Source organism: Cimex lectularius, unplaced genomic scaffold (assembly GCF_000648675.2).
Source record: "Cimex lectularius strain Harlan isolate CLEC.00 unplaced genomic scaffold, Clec_2.1 scaffold186, whole genome shotgun sequence".
Taxonomy (NCBI): domain Eukaryota; kingdom Metazoa; phylum Arthropoda; class Insecta; order Hemiptera; family Cimicidae; genus Cimex; species Cimex lectularius.
Genome location: NW_019392979.1, coordinates 344,170 through 367,961, shown reverse-complemented (window position 1 = coordinate 367,961; position 23,792 = coordinate 344,170). Strand labels below are relative to the sequence as shown.

Sequence of the window (23,792 nt, the reverse complement as noted above, 5' to 3'; positions counted from 1 at the left end):
ACAAAATGGCACAACGTACACAGTAAAAAAATCTATATTTCTCTCTTTTTTGCATTACCTATTTCAAAACTAACTCTTTGAACAAAACAACCCTCGCCAAATACACCCACCAAACAAAGAAACTCGTTAGAAATTTCCATCTTCCTCATTTACAAATCTTTTTCTCGTCTCTCACTCCCAATCTCTCTTATTCATTATTTCTCTTTTATTCTCTCCTCCTCACTCATCATTATCTCTATCCATCACACCTTCTTTCTCTTTCTCGCTCCTACCTCCTACCCTCACTCTCACTCTTTCTTTCTTTTTCCCATCTCTCACCAGTGACTCACTCTCACTATCATTCTCCTTTTCTTTCATTCTCTTCTTCTCTCTCTTTCTGTTACCAATCTCTCTAATTTTTTCTCTCTTTCTCATTTAATATCTCCCTCTCTCTCAGGCTCTTTCTTTATCTGTTTTTATGCCGCTCGCTCTCATTAAGTCCCTTTCTCTTCCCCTTATCCGATATTTTCTCTCCTACCTACTGATATTCTTCTCTCTTTATCTCTCTCTCCCTTTCTTTTTCTCTCTTTTTTTAATATCTTTCTCACTCATTTTTTCTATCCTTCTATCAGTATCTCTTACTCATCCTTTTTGCTCTCTCTCACTCTTACTCACTCACTCTATCTATCTCTATCACTATCTTCTCTCACTCATACTTCCTCCTCTCTCCCTCTCTCTCTTTCATGTATTCTCTCTCTCTTTCTCGCTCTTTATCTCATTCTTTCCATATTCTATCCCCATCTTTCACCATTTTTTCTCCTCTCTCTCTCTTACTCACTCACTCTTTCTATTTCTATCACTATCTCTCACTCACACTTCCTCCCCCTCTTTCTCTCTCTCCCTCTCACCCCCTCGCTCCCTCTCTTACCATAAACCTGCGAATCCATATCTGCATATTAGGTCATCTTAAATGTTATTTTGCATCGACACATTACCACCTTTTCATAGGAAAATGTCCATAGGTTTGATAGGGCCATTCCAGATTAAGCAAAAAAAAAAAAAAATCAGCCTCAAAATACAATGCTACGAAACTCCATCTACTGTTGGCTGTTGATTTCTCGGCTAAATGGTCTGTTTTATAGCTTAGAGATATTCTGACCGATTTTTTGAACCTTGACATGTTGAATCGTTGTTTTCGTTAAACCATGCACACGCTAAGGCTGTAATTGCAAGAAAATATTTAAGTTGATGGATGTCATCACTCGCTCCTCTCAAGATTCCCCTAATACTTAAAAAAAAGTTTTTTGTATCAGACAAAAAGTTAGGTCACGCTTCTTCCAGCATCAATCTTTTAGAAAATTACACAGGCTCATCTCTAACCGGTCCTCGAGGGTAAAAAGCCGTACCTGGTGTGGTCAGGGATAAAAAAAACTCTTCACCTGGCCTTGGGTAATTAAACCACGTCCTTATATATAACGGCATCTTAAGTCCCGTATCCGATTCAACTGAGCGTAGAAATAATTAAAGTCATAGCTCGTGACCGTCGGGAAGTTGAATCCCGCAAAAAAACAAAAACCGCTGATGATGTGCTAAAAACGGTATTAAGGGTTGAACGACATAATTTTCATGGTAAAATGCAAATTCACGACTAATTCAATTGTTTCATATCCTAATCAAAATTGTATAGCAATGTACAAAAAAAAGTTTGTCGTACGCGATCAGCTGTGAAATAAATTGTCATTTCCACAGAGGATGAACTTTCACAAACGGTTTTGGAAAATTTCCGCTAAAACCTCCGTTCCCATGTTAATTGGAAAGTCTTAGGTAATTAAGAGAACAAAGAGGAAACTTCGTCACGCTATCATTTCGCGACTGGCCGTCATGATATACTTTCCCCTTATTTCCATACCCCCCGGGGCGATAATAAATCCGAAGTGGATCCTCGAAACCGTGCTTATTTGCCCTGTTGTTCATAGGTGAAGGACTTTGTGGATTTGAACCGAGGGCGGATTCGGTTCAAGAACAGGGACTTTAACAATAGAGATTCGTCACGCCCTCCTCAAGTGGCCATCTATCATCTTGTTCACTAAACCGGCGTGGGCGCTGTTTACGTTCACAGAAACCATTTCCGCATCCCAGACTTGCCAATCTATAATAAAACAAGCTAATTAAATTTCCGAACACCACTGAAACGAGACAGACCGAAAAGGGAGAAAGGAATGTTATCTTTAGTCAAATTGAGAAAACTCCTATATCTGGCTGATAAATATAATTACTTTCAAAACAAACAAGACCATGGTATAATTTGAAAGAGATACGATGCCGTATTGCACAACCTAAGGCAAACAAAGAAGCTAATTGATAAACAAAAAATGTGGCTTAATTAAAACAGAGGAAAAACAGTGAAAGGAAACTGTAGAAGTGACTAATGTTTGGATAATGTGAACATTCTAAAAATAAAGAATTCTAAACCCACTCACTGTAATAGTTAAGAAGTTAGAATTAACATACTTGGAAAAACTGAAAGATCAAAATTTGACATATAATACAGTAGACTAAATATAGCAACTATTAAACGGTAAAAAGTGTTTAACAAATAGAAAAGAGAACAACCTTTGTGGAGATAAAGTAAAAACTTTATAAACATTTTTTGTAATATCTATTAAAAAAGAAGAACTGCTGTTTGAAAGGAATACGATATTATGTTCCAAACAAATCAGATAAGTTATAATAAGATTAAACAACAAAAAAAATTATCAATGACAAAGAAACATAAGTGAAATATAAGTGAACTGTTAACACCTACAATTGAAAAATAGTTCGTCATACTATGCTGATAGATTTATCCTATTTGATAAACCTAACGATTTTGGAGATGGTCATTCTCTACTGGGTTGGGGCCCCCTTTCTTGTTGGGCTGCTCCTTCTTCCTGCTCTAAGTTGTGGTAGACTCGGTACCTCAGGGTTTCCATTCAGGCCCCATACTATTTTTATTATTCTTTAATAATATCTGTGGCGCTACATCTGTCAGGGTTCTATGCTGGCTGTCGATATCAACATTTATAAAATTATTTCTAACTCAGGTGACTGTATGGTTTTTACAAAATAGCGTTCTCGTAATAATGTTATGTAAATTCTGATAAATATGTTATAATTCGCTTTTCTCGCAAAAAATTGGCCAAATTAGACACATTTCCTCTATTAATAATAGTATTATCCGTGAATTGTTTCAGATCAGCGAGTGATCTTCAACAACACGTATACATTTGAAAACCATTAGGCTGATATCGCAAATAGAGCTCTTGGAAATTTAGGCTTTCTGAAAAGAATGACTTCCGATTTTTCAAATGTCTTTGTTATAAAAAAATGTATGTCAATCCCTCGACCGTAGGATATTTGGATACGTTTTTCTAGTCCGGGCTCCTTACTATGACAAAGATAGTGCTCTTATTGACGGGGTCTAATCAAAGGCACTTAAACTTAGTGTATAAGAAGGTGGATTTAATGTCTTGGCATTGAGTATGAGGATTCCTCTCGGTCTTTCAGTCGGAGTTTTTCATTCATTGGCGAGGTCCGGCATTTCGTCTTTTGGATAGAGGGTGCTCAGTGATCACATTGATGCCTTGAGATTTTGGAGCGCTTTTCTCTTAACACCTCTGCATCGAACTTGAGACGCCATGTCTAGTTGTACAGGGCAAATCCGGAGGAAATATTGCTGATTTCTTCAATGAGCTACAGTTAAGCCATTTTTTATTGACTTTGTATTTTTATTTTTATTCTGCCTTATCCGTTTATAGTTATTCTATTTTTGTATATATTTATTTTAGTTTTGACTGAATCCGTTGTGGGCAAAATGCTCGTGGGGCTGTAATAATGAGTACTAACTGCAACATTAAATAAATACTAGAACCAACTATTCAGAAAGTAGCATTCTTCTTACTTAAATCGAACATTTCATTTAGCAATAGTTTGAAGATCAAACGGCCATCTAGAAATAGTTAAGCTAGTCTGAGCAGTTAACGTGTGCAGGAAGAACCTTGTTAGTAAAAAATCTCAGATTTGCCGAAGTAGAACATCCTAAAAACAGTTGGAATGTCATAATTAGCCTAGGAAACATTCGTGTTGATTAACGTTCTTTCGAAACCAGTTTCCTTATAGCGTGGTCACTTAAGCGTTATTATGTATATAATGTATGCAGATGATATTTTTATTCTAGGCTCACCCAGAAACCTAGAGAAAAAAATATGCCTCGGCGTTTTTAAAACTACTTTATTAATAATAACGATATGTTGTAATCGTCGATCTACTGACCAGAAAAACACAATCAAGCTTTAAATAACTTTTTCTACTTATATTTTTATGTACCAAAATCATTCAAAATTAGCACTATAGGGGGGCGTAGGTGGCCGCAACGGTTTACGCGTTGACACGGCGCTCATCACTGTAAGGTAAATGTCCCGGGTTCGAATGCAGGGCTGCTGGATTGGACATACCCGTATTTTCAAAAACACCGGCACGCTGAGGGTTTATATGACATCTGCTGTTGCGAACCCACGTAAAAAAGGAAAAAAAATAAGCACTATAATTTAACTAAGAGGAATTCGAAAACCATACAATTTGAACGACAAGATAATTCCAATTTAATGGATTAAAATTATTCTTGTGTAAGGACATCATACAGCCAAATTTCTTACGATTTGATGGCCTGTTTAAACATTCTCGCAATTTAAAAGTAACTTTCCGGAATTGCTATCATTAAGATAAACGCCTTTCTCAGCACATCATTGATATCATCTCACTGATAAATGTAGAATGTTCAACATAAAATCCTCCAGCAGTCTTTAGATTTAAATACCATTCTATTAATACGTTTGACTGTAAAGGAATCCGGTGTCGATATCAAGAGAAGGAATTTGACGACCTGGATCACGTTCTTTAAGTATGCCCCTAATATGCCGCAATGAGGACAGGTTGCCATCGACCTAAACAGAGTCGACAACCGCAGCTATTTTGATTGGAAGAACACCACCAACGTCAAATCTGTCTGAATTTTTCCTAATTTAATATTTTAAGCCTAGATCCGTTAATATACTCGCACAGACGCGTTCGCACATACACTAATATATGCAAACATGACTACAGTAAATTTAAGCCTATATAATTTTTATTTTGAGCTGGTAGACCGTGATCAGTTTTATGGGGCCGCGGAGGCCGTGTCGTTAGAACTTACTAACTCGTATTTTCCAAGCTAGTGCTTCTAGGTTCGAATCCCCTAGTGCACATGATTTTTTAATTGATAACATAATGAAAAATGTTTTATGAAGTTGTCTGACTCCTCGTCCGCGTCACCCAACGGGCTAATTGGGCATTAATGGTGCTTGCAAGTCGCTCTGGTCTGATGCCAAAAATAAAAAAGTAGCATAACCTTGCTGACTAGTTATGGTGATATTACTTCGTTTATGATTGGGTCATGATACTTATGTGATTCTAGGTCCGTCTATCCTCTCTGGATAAATTTTCACCCGTAGTGAGACATCTATTTGAGATTTTAGATCCTTCTACATTTCTTAAGTGGGATTTTAGTAAAGTTTCTTCAAAAAAGTAGATAACAAGTAGATTGCTAATTGTTTAAGAAATGTAAGTATTTTTCAAATCATTAGTAAATGGAAAAAATATGGTTTGCAGCTTTGAATGAAATATCACAGCGAGAATAGACGGATATCAGTTCAATATCTAATTAGTCGTTTCTGTTCATTTTAGTCTGCACTTCTCACTGGTTTGGAAAATTGCAGGTCATCACTTCGCAGATTCTACGACAGTTCAAGTTTGTTCATTCCCTCGTAGTCAAATAAACAGGACCAACTAGTAATTTAATTTGCTCAAATTTCACAAGGTCTAAATAATTGATTTGCAAATGAATCATAGTGACAAACAGAAAACAAAAGAAAATTGGCGAAAAGCTCTAATATTAGAGGAAAATCTAGGCCAGTTGTTAAATGGCAAATCAAATGGAAGAAAAACATCTTAATTACGGCCAAAATACGTGTTTTGCAATTCAGCCCGAGGAGGTGAAAAAACCCTACCAGAAAGTACGAACGTACAAGTTACGTGAAAATATGCGATTCCTTTTACTACTGGGCACAATTTGCGATGGAGGAACGTATAATTTCCTAGATTTCCGAAAGGGGCTATTAATTAAACGCCTTCACAACTGTTATTAGTTACTTAACGAACGAAATACCTGCAAAACGCGGCCTTACAGCATTCCCGCTCATTTAGGCCCATACAATACTTAAGGATATTCCCTTGCAAAAGGCGTACCCTGCTGTACCGTAAAAAATCACTGTCCTGACAGGGGATTCAAGTAGCAAGAGACCCATTTCGTGACGTGCTTTCACATAAAAAAATCTTCCATCGCTACTCCGCGTTGGATCGTGCTCTTCTCAACATCCCGCATCAGATTAGAAAGCACCCTACGTACGGATATTCCTCATCTGGTGTTTTTTCCACAATCTGACTCTGCTCCAGATTACGTCAAGGAATAACGAGTTTACATAAGTGGACATCCTCGGTAAACCGGTGAAAGCCGCTGAGCTACCGTTACACTCCGAAGTCGGTTTGTATCGAACAGATCGCTGCATTATTCCGCATTCCGCCCCATGAGCTACTAGACCGTGAAATCGAGTTTCTATAATGAATCCGGCTACTATATTTTGTTCGTGATTTACTGTTTTTTACCTTCTCTCCCCTGACCCCTGGGAGTGGCACGTGCTTGCTTTTAAAGAATTTCAGATCAATAGAAAATTTAAATATGGAAATTGGTAAACCAAAAATCGAATTCAATCTTCTCACAATAAACACCCCTGCCAAAATCGACTTTCTCTTCGGACGGAAGCAATTACCCATCCTTCTTGAATATCGATGTATCTACATGTACATCTGCCAATTGTATGGGAGTATACAACACCAATTCCGTTACACTTTTATTTGAATGATTTATTTTATCTATTTTCATAAGTAAATTCTGCTTGCAAGTCAAATGGAGAAAACAGGTTTTAACGGAAATATCGTAACCAATGAATTTTACATAATAGTAAAGATTTTCACTAAACTATTATTATGAAACAGATTTTTTGCATAAAAGTGATTTTATAATATAAAAACAATTGGACTATGATTATTTATAAAGCTTTTGAATGATAATTAAATTAAAAATAAACTGTACACAATTTGCATTAATGCTTGTCCCATTTTGGATTCTATCTTGATTAGTTTTCTGAATATTTGAACCAAAATTAATGTTTTTGTGGCTTTTGAATCTGGAACAATGGGCTCAAAGAAACAACCAACTTAATATATTTTTTTTTTTCAAGATTTGCAGTAAATCTTTGTGAGAAAAATCATACAGTGAATAAATTTGAAAATTTGGGGTGTTTTCTTCGTTTTAAGTTTACTGTTATCTGTATCTTTTTAAACAATAGCAACATTTTTTATATAAATGAAAACCTTTTCAAATATAGAGAAGAATAATAAGATAAGTCTTGTATTAAAAAACAAAATCTCTTGATCAGGGTATACTTTACATCTATTTTTCGGATTATCGAAACAGTGTGCTAAAATAAAAGAGACCCCGCTTTTTCCGGGACGAGGCAACGAACTTTCTGGGTGTAAAAAAATTCCAGGAGTGTTCCTGCGGTTGAGCAGTCCTGCGGTCGGACGGCTTCTATTTGCGGCTCCCCCTCGTTACACCTTTTGTTTATTGGGGGGTTGCTTTCCAAGGAGATGGTCCCTTCTGGAACTCGGCCATTCTTACTGCGTTGGTTCTAAGGGATCAGATTCACAAATTCAAAAATGGTTTCGAAAGGGTCCCCAAAAACTAAAGATAAACCAAAAACTAACTAAAGCTTATAGCCATCTAAATTTGATGTAGAAGAGCGTGACCAAGCGCACCACATTTCATATCATACTGGTGACAGATTTGTATTCAGTTGAATGAGTTACAGAACGATAGAATTTCTATTTACAATTAAAGTTAAAGAATATTTAAAAACTTATTTTGCTTACTTAACAAACAAGTCCGCAAGTCCGGAGGGCGACGAAAAGGTAGATGAATGGTTAAGGCCGGGACGTCCCAACCTCCGGTCTTAACCACTGCAATCCTGGCCTTCTGACGCTAAAAATAAGTTAAAAAGCATATTAAAAGAAAGCGCAGGTTGGCCCGTTCGGCAGGGAAGCTCTCATGTAATCAAGAGCACTGTCGATAGGTGGCCCTCGGAAAATCTGATTCAAGGGTTTTCCCTTAAGGATAGGCCATGCGAGGTTTAACACACGGACACTTAATTTGGGCCAAATCCCGCGTATCTGTACGGCATGTAAAGAAAGGGTACTCGATGTTTCCCATCTCGCTGAATAGGAATGCCACCCAATATGAGAAACGTTCTTGCGCAGCGAGTATCTGGGTCCCCTGTTCTGGTTTTTGGAGGAAACGGGGTACAATAGAACAGTACATAATATTGATAGTTTTGTGTCCCTAGCGTGTGAAATGGGAGAGAATGAATGTGTAGTGTGAGAGGGTCATTGGCGGAATATTGAGTACATCATCGACCCTCAATTAGATTAGTTATATAATAACTTCCAACACCTGGGGTGGGTGATTTTCGAAGTCCGCCTGTAATTTGTTGTAAATTACAAAAGCTGGAAATGCCTGCGGACTGAGAAAAGTGATAAGTTCAACTCTCTACACGTGCGTATGTCTTTAAGTGCATGTTCAGATTTGAAAGTTACATAAATCAGTAATCAGTACTCAGTTAACAAAGAAAGTTAAAACATGAAATAAGGATCAGCGCATGTTCAAAACAGTGAGAAAAATCAGGTTCGATCATATAACAAGCTGTTCAAAAATGCTTTTAGCCGATTAGGACTTTTTTTAATGAAAAGTTGAATTTTGCTATTAAAAAAATGTAATTTTAAGCCTGAACTAGTTTACAGCCGGTTAAAATAAAAAAAATATATTTAGAAAAACTCCTGGATTAATAAGGATTAATAAGAAACATCCGTTCACATACTAGGGACTGAAGAATGACGAGCATCCTCAAATATTGTTCCTAATTTGTTCACTCACAATTTCACCAATTGTTCATGTTAAAAGTGTACAAAGCTTTCACATATATATTTTTTACGCTTGTTAAAAGTAGGTCCTTCAACGTCGGAAATCATAACTCAATGCAGAAATTTCTCCGGGAAGTTTCATGTTCCGTTTTATCTTGATTTATATTTCTGAATAATTGCAATATATCCTTTCTCGGAAATGCATTGCAAATATTATTTTATATTAATACGTATTTTGGTCGAAAACCATGCCTGTTTTTATTGTTTAATAACTGAAATAAAATAAAAAGGCAAAACCAAGCAGAAACTTCTCCACAAAGTTCATTTTAACACGCGTTTGGGGCCGCGGTAGCCGAGTGGTTAAGGCGTCAAACTCTCGGCTAATAGATCCCGCGGTCGTGGGTTCGATCCCCACCCTCTGGACTTTTTTCTGACGCCTAAGAGGACCGATGGCCGCAATTGAAAAAAATTGACACGGCACTCATCAATGGAAGGGGCGGGACCTGATCTCAGCCACCCTGAATTTGGTCCCAACCCCCTTTAAAAATGAGTTTCTTCGATGGAAGAACACCGGCACACCGGGGGCTCAAATTCACGCTTGTGTTGCGAGTCCCCGAAAGTGGAGCCAGGGATAAAGTACAATAAGCTGTACAGCTGCAGTGCCCAGGGGAACTCCTCCAGTTCCAGGTATTCATTGGGAAAAAACAAAAGCAAAAAAAAACGCGTTTAGTTTTACATTTGAAAATAAAAATGGCAATACTACAAAATAGTTAATAAATGTATACACAGGGTTTTTTACAGTCTTATGCTATTTTTCAGGCTTTTTTTCAATGAGCATAAGACTACAAAGGTTAACATAACATTTTTTTTCATTATTTTCTAACAATTTTCCCTTAAGATATACTAGGACTGAATAAATTCCTGTGAAATGAAACAGACCTTCCCTTGCATTAGATACTCCTATAGTAATTGGTCCCTTCTCATCCTTACGGTTCAGAGTTAAAATTTAAGTTCATTAAGCAATCGCCTGTTTTTCAAATTCGTCAATGAATTTTTTCTTTATACGATTTGTAACTTTTTAAAAACCCTTGCAGATAAGCAAACATGGATGATTTAATAATATCTTATCTAAATTTGTCATTTTTGAACCGTGTTCAGCATTGTTCAGAAGATGAAAACATTTGTCCGTAGTGAGAGCTGCTTAATTTCATTGGGTGATATTAAATCAGTATTTTGACCTGAAAATCACTTTCGAAAATCGAAAAATATTTAAGTAACCTTTTGTGGTAAAATTAAGCCATTTGGATTATGAGAAAACTGCGTTTAACATCTGAGATAATAAAAAATACATTAAATTTACTATAAACCAATGGGAAATCTTTGTGCTTTTTTTTTTTTTTTTGGGCAGATGCTTACCACTGTATTTTTCCTGTATAGCTACCTAACTGGATGTATTAGGCTCGTTAAATATACCCTACATTCATTCACCCAATTAAACTAATCAATTGTAAATAGTATTATTAAGTATTATTACGCAATTTCTTTCCTTATCAAATTCGATTAGAAAACAAACCTGTCTGATTTCAGCTTGTTATAAATATAATAACAAGATTGGCTTGAAAAATATATAGATATGTAACCTTGACCTATATTAAACGTGTTATTTTTTTGTACAACTTTTTATTCTCTGATTTTCTTTTTTATACTGATAATATGTCTATTTTCTACCATTGTTTATCGATCGTCAACCGTGGAACTGCATCATCGTCCCGAACTCGAACTCGTCGAGAATTGTCGAAATTTTCCAAGCATCACGCGTTCCGTGGTTCTTTCGCCGCTAATTAAAAATAAATCAATCGGGTCGAGGGAGAGAGCGGGCTTGGAGTTGCCCTCGGCTGCGGATGTGTGAGGCAACCCGGCGAACGTTCTCCCGGAGGAAATAAAAACGATTGTGAAAATTGTAAAATATAGGCTGGTCAAACTTATCTAATGACACGGGGGCTAATTCGAGCAAAAAAGGACTGACGAACAACGAAAATAAACATTTGAAAACAAAGCAACGACAAAATTTCACCTTCTTGCTTGACCTGAAATAACAAATGGACTATCTTGAAAGACAATAACAATACCAAAGTTTTAAAGCTAGCATATAAATATCAATGTGGAACAGGAAAAATTTAAATACTGACAAATACTTAACAACTCTCACGTCACGAAAGTTATAAATAATTTCACAACATACGTATTACACTTATTTTTAATTAATGTAAATAATTGTGAGGCTGAGCGTCAGCTTTCTTTAGCAATATTGCTCATTTTTGTTATATTACATTTTGGACTATTCAGCATATATGTGGCTTAAAAATTTCTGAATTACAAACAGCGATAGACTATCTAAAGCACTTTATTCTACTAAGTTTACATAGCTGTTCTCTTATAAAAAAAAATTCAAGCCCAACTGATACCGGATTGATCAAAAACCACAAAGGTGTACTACACATTTCCAACATAATCCCCAATTTCAAGCCAGGCAAATAGTTGTATTCTTACTACAAGCATTTTTTAAAAACACAAAAGAATTAAACTGCATATCTTTTTTCTGTTTTGATTGAACAATTTTATAATTGAATTTATTGTAGTTTTTTATTAAATTCACTAGTTTTCGTGGTCCGCTAGACCAATTAATTTTTTCAATTAATTAAGTTTTTTAGTTGAGATGAAAAAGTCAGTATCACGAGCGGGATTCGAACCCACGATCTTCGGCTAGGTATGCCGCTGTGCTACCATTTGTCGTGACTCGATCCAATCGGACAGTAACGTCCCATCTCAACCCCTCCTTTTGAATTTTCCCTCCTTTTTGCCATTTTTCAAATGTCGTGTATCTATTTGATTCTCGGCGACAAAAGAAATGGCCACGGAGAGCTTTAGTGAAGATGTACCTCATTAATTTATTAAATTCACTAGTTTTCGTGGTCAACAATTAATATCTTTCCATTAATTAGTTGAGATAAAAAAGTTGGTCCGAGTGGATCGAGGTCACGATCGCTCAAGTGGTAGAGCAGCGGCGTATCTCGCCGAACATCCTGGGTTCGAATCCCGCTCGTGACACTGACTTTTTTATCTCAACTAAAAACCTTAATTAATTCAGAAATGTACTTTTTTATTTGTTTAAAAAGGTTTAAAAAAATCGACACGCTTAACAATATTGTACACAATTGAATTTGAAATGAATCATAGAAGAGACATTTTCATTTTACTTTGTTCAGTAAGAAATATTTCCCTATATAGTTCTACCATTGACCAGATTGTCACAGCCTTTTCTCAAATGTTGTACACGTACGGTCAAGAAATACCTGTCTTCCTGTGAATGTTTGCAGATCCCACTTTGTAAATGCCGAAAGATGCAAGTTTTCAAATTCCTAAACCACAATCTCACATTAGATTAACGTTCATAAATATAAATTTTCAGCAAATTGCAAAAAAATAGAAGTCTTGTCAATATTCGACGTAAAAAATTCAAGTAGAATCCAACAGATCCAACACTTGGATACTTAATACGAATAGAAGCCCGATTCGGAAAGGTCATATCAATAACAAGTTGTCCGTAGCATATCAAAGGGTATGCTGTAGCCTATCATTAACCAGACGAGAACGTACATCATTATCATATATAACCATCCAAAGCCTACATTTATTACAGCACAGCAGTCCTGTTTGGTGGTTAAGATTCAAGACTGAAGAGTTTACAAAAATAAATATTTCTTAAGACGAATTGCATGGATAACTATATAAATAAAAAGAGAAATTATTATAAAATTATAAACTTCAAAAGCAGACTAATAATATCGGACGTTGAAGTTAGTCTTGAAAGTTTGATGACTTTATGTTAACCAGCAAAACATAAGAGGAGAATTTTGCGCTAAATTTATTACTGTTTTTTAGTTACCACAATTACGAATAATCGTTTATAGTAACCAATTAATTATTATTTTTATTTAAGGTTTTTGGTCTTGATGAAAAATTGTGTTATTGTGATATCTCAAGTGGTTAGAGCAACGGCGTATTGAACCGAAGGTCGTGCGTTCTAATCCCGCTCGTGGCACTATTTTTTTCATCTCAACCAAAAACCTTAGCTAAAAAAATGATTAATTCGAATAAATAATATGGTCAGTTATGACGTCTAAGCAAATTTGAATTATTTTATAGTAGCATTTGTGTTAAAATGTATTAAATCAATACTTTTTTAATTATTTTATTTGTACTTTATTCATATGCGTATATAATACAAAGCATAATAGAATTCAAGATAGCTCAAGTGGTTGAGCAGCGCGTATTGAGACGAAGGTCATGGGTTCGAATACCACTCGTGACACTACCTTTCCCATTTCAACCAAAACCTTACATAAAAAGGTTAATTAATTGAAAGAAATGATACAAAATGTTTTGGTCACACGGTCGGTCACATTATTCACACTAATGCCATCACTGCACCCGGAGGAACACCATGAGTTACCGGCCACTAAATGCTGACATTCAGTGTGAGGGATTAATCGACCATCGTACAATTAAGGCGATGTGGCGGGTTTTCGTGTTGGGAATGTGAAAACAGTCTTCGAGTAGTATGGTTAGGATGGATCGAGAGGTTATTTTAGAATCTGGAACCGATCAGTTCATTGACAAAATGAGTATTGAGGACGTTGAGGATAGTTAGGTTAGTGTCATTGTAAGTAGCTTTGACAATTTATCGGAGGACTTTTGACGAAAGGATTGGGTGCGATGAATGTTGGATGGCTTGGCAGAATCCCACAGTTCATTCCATATGTCCTATGTCCATATGACATATGTCCTATGTACTATGTCCTTATGTCCTATGTCCATATGATATATGTCTTATGTTCTATGTCCATATGTCCTGCAAAGTGGAAGTTGTAAAGTCTGTAAAGGGTTAGTTGGATTTCGGACCTAGAAGACTTCGTAGTTGTTGAAGTTGTTGTCTCTTAGTTTTGTATAGGGATTCCACGTCGTCTGCTGTCTAGTTGTAATCCTAAGTATTTGACTTGAATGACAATCGGTATTTCTTTGTTTTTGATGTAGAATAGAGGGTAAGACTGGCAATCTTCTTCTCCTCTTTTTTCATCAAAACGATGGTCTAGAGCAGAAGAGATTGTGTCGACAACTCTGAAATCTTGTTGATCGTGGAATGAAGGGGAAAGAATCCGAATAACAAATTAACTTGAAATAATGTATTTATAAGTTTGGTATTTCGCTTGTTATTATTGCTTGATTGATATTTATCAATAAATTAATTAGAATATTGGTATTTTACGGAATTAAATTAGATTTTACGATCGATTGACCATGGACGTGTTAATTGATTGTCGGTTAGCCTACTTGACCTGTTTGATCGAATGAAATCAGATGAGGCAAATAAGGCTGAAAGGAGTAAATAAGCGAGAATAGGCGGACCTGAACTTATCCAACTGGACCACACACAATCCTACTCTCTACACTAATTCTAGTTGTATCAAGATAATTTAATAAGATAATTTTTTTATTGCGTTATGACTAATTATGTAGATGTATCTAGCTTGGATTTCTCGGTCCTGCCTTGATCATTTGTGTTCGATGAACAACGTAACAGAGATTTCCAAATCTCTTTTAAAACAGAAGCCGGAAGACGTAGATTTTTATCTATAATTGCCTGAAATCAAATCTCTTTTTGTTGCCGGCCCATCGCTCCGGCTTTCTCGTCCTACAGCTCAGTTACGGTGTTTAGAGGGCCTAAACCAGTTTAAGACGATGGATGGCCGATTCGTACAGATGTGTAATTCCGATTTGAAAGCAATCGTTATTTTGTGACGCAATTGTTCATGGGGCCGAACGGTTGTCGGACCGACAAACGGAATGGATCAACCTAAGTTAATCCTGAAAAAATTATATCCAATAACCTAGCACCAGACAGTAATGATTGATTTTAAATGAACGAAAAAGTTAAAGCAACACAGAAACCCAAAAAATAAAAAACAAAATAATCAACAAATAGATACTAAAACAATCGACGGGGTTATATCGTATTACATTAAATAATTTTATAATATTGGCAATGATTGATCAAAGTTTATCATTTAAATCAAGTTTTGCATTTTTATATTTCAAAATATTTATTTTAAAAATAAGTTTTGAGTTTAACTTTTGAAAAAACGTTTAAAATCTGAACAATTTTAAATTTTTTTATCTTTTTTTATTCAGTAGAAAATCTCGTCAGTCATGTATAAATATGCTTTTATTGATTTGAACGATTGAAAGTTGCTGATGGTTCTACTCAATGAACTATGAACTATGTTAATAACATGTTTTAATTTATGAGACCAAGACGGTTTCATATGACATTCCTCGAGTTATAGCTTTTTTTACAATCAATAATTGATAGGGGGGGCGTCGGTGGCCGCAACGGTTTAGGCGTTGACACGGCGCTCATCACTGTAAGGTAAAGGTCCCGGGTTCGAATCCAGCGGCCCTGCATTCGAAACCCGACATACTTACAAATGGGCTTTTTTTCAAAAGCACCGGCACCTGAGGGTTTATTTGACCGCTGCTGTTGCGAACTCTCGTAAAAAAAATTGATAGGCCATTGTCATGCAGGACATGTTTTCTTTGAATATATTACATATAAATAAAATGTTTTTAAATTTTTATCTCAATATTTACGCTATAGAGCTTTAAAAGTAATTTTTAATGCAAATCATGCTGCTAAACACAAAAGAAATAATTTGTAACTGCTATGCATAACACGCAAGAGTATGCAACACAACATAAAACTGGCCAAAATGCATTCACATTCCCAAACATGTTATAAATAAATTTTATAATCACAATAAATGACTAATTCAAATAGGTTTCATTTCAATTTTAGTATATTATACCGCCGAAGCGAATTCGGTTTGTCATCACCAAATACTTAAAAATGCACATGACGAATAATATTGTCCAAGAAATCCGCATGTAAACAAAAATGCAATCCAGTTTCGGTCATACAATAATTGGCCTATAACATGTTTGATTATTACAACGTTTTAAAGTTGTGGGTGTATACATTTCACACCACACTCTTGGCTATCCACCTTTGATAGCAATTGACTAATTGACTTATATCTCCCATGCGTCATTTCCATGCAGTTATTCACGAAGAGATTTTTTCATAGGGCTTTTATTTCGGTTTAATTTAACGTGTAAAATCGTTTAGGAGCAAATAAAATTTTACCATGTTATGTAATATAAAAATATAATTTAACTTCACTCGATCGAGGTCACAATAGCTCAAGTGGAGAGCAGCGGCGTATCTAGCCGAAGATCGTGAGGTCGAATCCTGCTCGTGACACTGACTTTTTTATCTCAACTAAAAACCTTATTAATTTATAGATATAATTTAACGTTTAAAATAGAAAGTTCACTCTAAAAATAAATTCACTTCTGTCTAGCTCTATATTTTATGAATCAGTTGAAATTAAAATCGACTGTTTTCCTATGCATAGTTTTCATGCTGGCTTTCACATCGAAAAAACATACAAGCTTTTATAACGGCAAAGTAGTGAGTGAAGCAGTTGCGTAACGAATTATTGACTGCATATCTTTGGTTTTCAATATTGACCAATTTTTTCTCGCGCATACAATTTCTCAAGCTGTTACACAATGTAAACGTATATTTAAACTTTTATTTCAGTGAAATAAATTCGCTTCTGTTTAATTGTTACATTTTTCCTTTCAATTGAGTGCGTTTTCCCATGCCAATCTAATCTTCCTGCCATATAAGAAGTAAATCGAAATTGAATATTAATAATTAAGTTTTTCCCACGCAAATAATATATTGTTATTAATGTACTACATAACATAATCGTTAATGTCAAAAGTAATAAATCTTTATTGTCCGACGTTTAACAGCTAAAAGCTAAAAAAAAAACACTCCTTTATTTACTCCACATAAATTTGCAAGTAAATCAGTAATTATCTATGCTGTCCCATGCAAAATCAAACCATCATGTTGTACATTAAATGTGTGTACAAATTCGTGCCGTTTGTGTGAAAGGTTCAAAGCTGTACATTTTATACAAATTGTATGATTATGTTCGTATTCGTAACAGAATGTTTTCCCATGCAATTCGTGAATCTTTAATGCTGCCGTCTATGAAAATATATTCAAATATGCTTTAGTGTAAAAAGGTTCCAAGTGGGCCGGCGTTTTAACAGGCAATCGTCTATGAATATTCAAATTTATTAAGTTTAATTTTAATAGTTTACAGTAGGCGAGGTCCAGACGGCGAAGGCCGGGTCATGGATCTCATATTTAAATTGCTGCTGTGCTCCTAGATTACCCGTCATCATCGGCCTTATGAATAATTTCCGAACGAGTCCCACCATTAGGTCCGTGGGTTGTTATTTTTGATTCTTCCTTCGACTTATTACGAATACGTGGAGGGACCCGTTCCACCCGCTTCCAGAAAATCATGCATTGAAGATAGATCACGACGTGTCCGATTTACACAAGAAATCATTTTAATTTTAAGTGCTGCCACGATAAACCCTCTCGGGAGAACGCTACGGTTAGATTAGAACGTTCGGAAATAATGATTTAGCACGAAATATCGGTTTTATTCCGGCAATCAATCTTTCATTGGATGGAACGAAGAAGATATTTCAGGGATAATGGGGCAACGGAATGAAAACGGGACCGTCATTAGTGCAAATTTCATTCGTACCTGTTTAATTTCAATCATTACCGGTATATTTTTTTAAGTTAATTGTGCTGCCAATAAATAAATAACCTACACGAAAAGACATCTTTACAGATGTGAAAACAATTTATATTTGCTGATGCTGATATGTGTAAAGTTAGAATTGTTTTTGGCTGATAAGATCTGCTTTAGTGGTCATATGGAGCAAAAACACCTTTATTTGTGCTCTGCTTTCGGTGGTTTATTCAACCATCATCAGGGCCTGTATATTAAAAACCCAAATTAACTCAAATACAGAATTACTTAAGTTAGAATTGTCTTTTATTTGTATAATTTCAAATCTTATCGACTTAGTGGATTTTTTTGATACATATGACATGGATAAATAATCTGCCTAGTGCTGACCTGTTGACAAGAGAACGATTCAATATACTCATGATGATTTGTCACAAATTGGAAAAGTTGTACTTAATTTGTTTCAGTGTTAAATATTGATATATTTATTATAAATACATATGAAGTAAATAATATCAAATAATCGTAAAAATTTACCAAAAATACCTATTTTGGCTTATAAAACAAAATTTTTCTCAAATTTTATTTTTTTTTATCCAGATTTACGCTAGATAATTTCTATTAGTGTTGCATGTAAAAGAAACTCATTTACGCAATAAATTATTGAGTGCAAGGTTTGATATTAGTGATTTAAAAAATTAGACAAACGTTTATCGCCGACATGCAGTTTCAATTGATAATCTCTTGAAATTTACATTAAAAAAATCTTGTTTGTTAAATAATTGATATTAATTTCTCCTTAGTGGGGATTTAAACAAGGAAAATAGGTTAACTTGAGGTTTGCAATTCCTTTTTATTTGATGTTTAAATGATTTTATATAAATTTTTCTCAACATGTTGGAAAGGAAATTGATTGCAGATTTTCCTGCTGCGAGATTTGAATGATTTTTTATTACTCAATTTTTAGTCGTGGGTTTTCTTTTTATTTGGTCACCAAAACTTCAAAATCCACCGTTTTCACCTCTCGACTCGACTTTCGAACCACAGGGATTTAAACAGAAAAACGGCCGAAAACCGTTCGTTTCTAAATTGGATTTCCGATCCTATCTCGCGTGATCGTTTACAGCGGGAAAAACATTGTGAAAATAGGTCGGGTCGTACTGTTATACCGTCCGTGTAAAAATAGTGGGGAACCCTTGGAAAGGACGAACAAATACCGGAGAACAGGTGCGCACCGCGATCCCGAGGCCCCGTCCTTTCGAAAAGGAAAAAAATCGGGCATCCTCCGGCTTAACTTTTATCTGCTCGGATTTCCACTTGCAACACTTTCTAGCCAAGACGGGGAAAACACTGCTTGAAGAAAAATCCAAGAAAGCACCTTTGTGCAAACTGGAGTGTTCGACTTTTCTCTTCTTGATTGTGAGATAAGGTCAAGATAAAGAAAATAACCTATTTATCTCCTAAAAAGTTTCGTGATTCTTTTGTGGATAAAAAAAAACTTTTACTTTGTGTCCTTCATTCCAACCTAAATCGGACGGAACATCGTGATGATTGTCAAACTGACGTGATGATATTCAGTTCGAAGTCCCTTCATCGCCACAATGCGCCTTTCCATAAAAAAACACACATCAAGGTTTTACTAATTTAAACATATTTATTTGTTATGCTATTTTGATCTGGCGGTTAAACCTTTCACAAATTAACTTCAATAATAAACGTATCAGAAATTCCAATTCTATTCCTACGAAAATTATAGTTTTTTCTTTTTTTTTACGAGTGTATTTCAACTACAAGGTTATATGAACCCTCGCGGTGGCGATGTTTTTGTAAAAAAGCCCATTTGTAAGTACGTCGGGTTCGAATACAGGGCCGCTGGATTCGAACCCGGGACCTTTACCTTACAGTGATGAGCGTCTTTTCAACGCATAAACCGTTACGGCCACCGACGCGCCTAAAAATTATAGTTTAGAACAAGCGTTTTTTAGGGCACCGGGAAATGTAGAAAGGGTTTTATGTCAGTTGTTAGTTCAAATATTAAAAAAAAAAAAAAGGAAAACGTTTTTCCGCTAAATTCTTATCACTTACACTGTTAAACAATTTCTTTGTTTCACTTGGACTGTAACTACGTTTAGCATCTACTTAAAATCTCGAACAGGCCTAACTACTTTGAGTTTATTGAACTAGTCATACTTAAATAACAAAAGCACATTTTCCAAAGCCCCCAGCTGTTTGAAATTATAATAAACAAGCGAATCGAGTTTAGTTCAAGAAACGACAAAAGTCTGACACAACCGTGTTAAGAAAAGAGATTTATTTTTTACTGACTAATAGAGAATGTGTTGAGTTGTATTTTCACTAGTTCAGGATTTTCTCTTGTTTTGGTAAATATAGAAAGTTTCACTTGTTGAGCCTTTAAATTTTGAAATCCGTTTCTTAAGCCATGATTTCATTATATTGAATTATGTTAATTCAATTTAGATTGAAGGCTGGTCCAATAATATTTTTACTATTCTACATTTTTTATCGCTATTTGTAAATATTTAAAATTTCTCTCGTTAGTCTGTAAATTTTTTATCAAGCCATAATTCTTGTTTATTACTTATTGAAATATGTTTAACAATTTGAAATAAGCATACAGAAAATAATTTGTTTTTAAATTTTATTTTATAACTTTCTGGCAAAACTCTAATTCGACAAAATTTGGTAAAGTGGTCTTCTAAATAAAAATGTATTTAAAGAGAAAAACAATTACATATTAAAATAATATGAAATAAAATTAATAAACGCTAATTTTAACTTTAACAATACATTTTCTGGAAAAGTAGTTCTTTAAATGGAATGCTGAAACGTAAATTAAATTGAGACACCTGAAGTTACTTTTGAAATTTCTACTAAATTTTCTACGAGGAAGTTTTCAAAATTTTTGCACTCTCGACACTACTAGCTGCATTTTGTACGGAAAATTTATTAAAATTGGGACTTTTGAAACTCTAGGTCTCTAATAATAAAATAAATGAGAAACCAAATAGAAATATATAGAAACAGTTTTGGAATACACTTTTTTTCTATTTGTAATCAATAAAAAAAACATAATTTGCTTCCTCAATATTCAAAATTTCAGGACATCACAGATAATATTTTTCTCAGTATTATTCCGCCAGATAAAAACTGAAAAATGTTAGGTGTCCGAATGGATGGAGGTAGCTCAAGTGGTAGACCAGCGGCGTATCTAGCCGAAGGTCGTGGGTTCGAATCCCGCTCGTGACGCTGACTTTTTTATCTCAGCTAAAAACCTTAATTAATTGTTTTTAATGTTAAAAAGCACAGAGAGATTTCGATTATAAGTTTTATGTGGATTTTCATTTTTATAAATGGCCCCCTGGATCCATTCGCTTTGAGTATAAAACTAACTGCGAAAGTTGTCGGTCGTTGCACAACTTGGCAAGAACACATTGAGAAACGCCCTGTTTCCAAAGAGATCCAGCTAGTTTTAAAAGGTTTAAAGCAGGGCTTCGAGGTAATATTAATATAAAACAGAAGGTTGTTGGGGTCAGTGCAGGTATCTTTTTGATTGGTGGTCCTTGGGTGGGGGCCACAAGGCCGAACTCATCCAGGCCCAGGCGATCGGCCGCAACGAGCTAAGATCAAAAACCGAACTTCACAGAGAAAAAAAATCCCACACGAAAAAAACGTAAACCAGATCGTAAAGGTCGAGTGGATTTCAAATTGATAGAACCTTGGAAATAATAACGGGGGAATCCTTTTCACCGTCTTGGGCAAATGTCACAGGAAAGGTTCGACGTGTCTATATTTGGTCTATAACCCCCTCCTTTCGCAAAATTTAGCCAAGTATATCTATAACAGAAATTCAAAATAGAAGGTCCTAGTAAGATACTCACGCGACCGTTGTATTAGATTCTGAACGAGCTATCTATCGTATTTTAAGTAGGTTACTGAGTTTCAAAACATTTTGTGAGTTCTGGTTCGTGATTAATAACGATTATTTGTGTTATTATGCCAAAGATAATTGAAAAGGAGGAGGTTTGTTTCTTCCTTTCTGTTTCTTCTATGAATAGTTCCATTATTAGCAACTAAAAGATGGTTAAAAGTAAAGCCTATCCTTAAACGGTTTTACAAAATACACACTGGTACAATTGTTAGTAGATCCCAGACCAAACTAGTGTCGAATATTTCATAATTGCTTTGAAAATACTGTCTGTTAGCACAGTTTGCATAATCATTACATTAAACGTGAAGACAGGAAATATTTTTTAATTTTGCGCAATTCGAACTGTACTCACACATTTACACATTAAGCCATTTTTAATTGGCTAATTAAATGAATTAATTTTTCAGTAATCTCTTATCTTATCGTGCAACAAGACTCTGTCTTTTTTCTGCGTAGACTATATGTTACCACATTGCATTTCAGAAGTACGTTACAAAGCCCGGAACAACCTCATTAATTATTAATTTTTAATGATTATCTTGAGTTTATGTGACGTTTCGATCTTTATTGAGATCATATTCAGGGCTCAAAATGTGGGTTTTCTGTGTAGATGTGTCACTTTAGTATGTCGTAGTGTACCCTCGATACACGACATAGAACAGTGACACATGATCGAAACGTGTCACACCGTAAAGAAATTTTTTTTCTAAAGGTTGAGATGGGGAGTTGGTGTCCGAGTGAATCGAAGTCACGATTGCCCAAGTGGTTAGAGTAGCGGCGTATTTAGCCGAAGGTCGTGGGTTCGAATCCCGCTCGTGACGCTAGCTTTTTCATTTCAACCAATACCTTACATAAAAAGATTAATTAATTGAAAGAAGTTATTTGGCCAATCGGACCATGATATATAATGGGTTTTCTAAACTTACGTCACACCCATACCGCATCTCACGACTCTAAATAATTATTAATTAACGGTCACGGGATACACATTATTTTTTAAAATTTAAAATTGCACATATTTAAAATTGTTTACGGTGAAAAGAAAAAAATCTGAATTTTTTATCAAAATAATACATAATTTCTGTAGTTTCTGGCATATTGTAGTCAAAATGTAGAAGAAAGACATTTAAAAAAAGAATAATATATTTTTTGAAATTAGCATTACTTCTAAACGGCTAAACGGATTTTAATTGTAACTTAATGGGACTTTTGCGCCATGAAAAAAGAGACGATCAACTGACAAAACCCTTGGCTAAGAGGCTTAGATAGGCACAATATACTTTTTCTTCAATTTAGCCACATATTTATATTTGCGCACAACTGATTTGAAGGAAACATAACAAACTACTAGTTTAGTTTCCAATTAAAAAGTGTCCAAAGACGATTAGTAAAAAAAAAACCTAATTGAAGAGAGAAATTAATGTTGGTGTTTAGTGCCCGTTAGTTAATCATTATTTGGAGATCGTGAGATGCGGTCTGGTGTGACATAGGTTTTAGAAAAACATTTTCTTTATCGTGCCAACGTTTCGATCTTTATTGAGATCATCTTCAGGGCTCAAAGTGTTTGTTTTCTGTGTAGATGTGTCATTATTGGGTATCGTGTTGAAAGTGCCTCATGAGAGTGACACATCTACACAACAATAAACACTTTGATCACTGAAGATGATCTCAATAAAGATCGAAACGTTGGCACGATAAAGAAAATGTTTTCCTAAAACCTACGTCACACCAGACCGCATCTCACGATCTCCAAATAAGAGAAATTGATATAATTCCAGGTATTTCGTCAATTTTGATATTGTAACTTCATTTAAAACACTTATAAATGTTCATTTCTTGGTGCTTTGATATAGTTGCGTTTTTGATATGTGCAGTCATTCATGTCTTATTGATCCATTGTCAAAATAATAACATTTAAATAAAAACCCGCCCAATGGTCTTTATAATTAGAAATCCTTCCCACGTTGTTCAGCGCGCAGCAATATCTCAGATTCAAACAGACCGGAGTAATA

General features: G+C 35.1%; 1 protein-coding gene and 1 long non-coding RNA gene across 5 annotated transcripts in view; one reads left to right on the top strand and one right to left on the bottom strand.

Moving 5' to 3' along the window:
• Positions 1-23,792, top strand: part of LOC106665246 — a 255,348-nt gene that overhangs the window by 70,387 nt on the left and 161,169 nt on the right. The window lies entirely within an intron of this gene.
• LOC106665245 overlaps positions 1-23,792 on the bottom strand; it is a 95,809-nt gene that overhangs the window by 65,663 nt on the left and 6,354 nt on the right. Inside the window, exon 2 of one of the 4 annotated variants that reach the window (XM_024229568.1) lies at positions 8,044-8,152. The exons of the other annotated variants lie outside the window; for them this stretch is intronic. The gene's annotated coding sequence lies outside the window, so the exon portion shown is untranslated. The remainder of the gene's footprint in view (positions 1-8,043; positions 8,153-23,792) is intronic. 4 annotated transcript variants of the gene reach the window in all.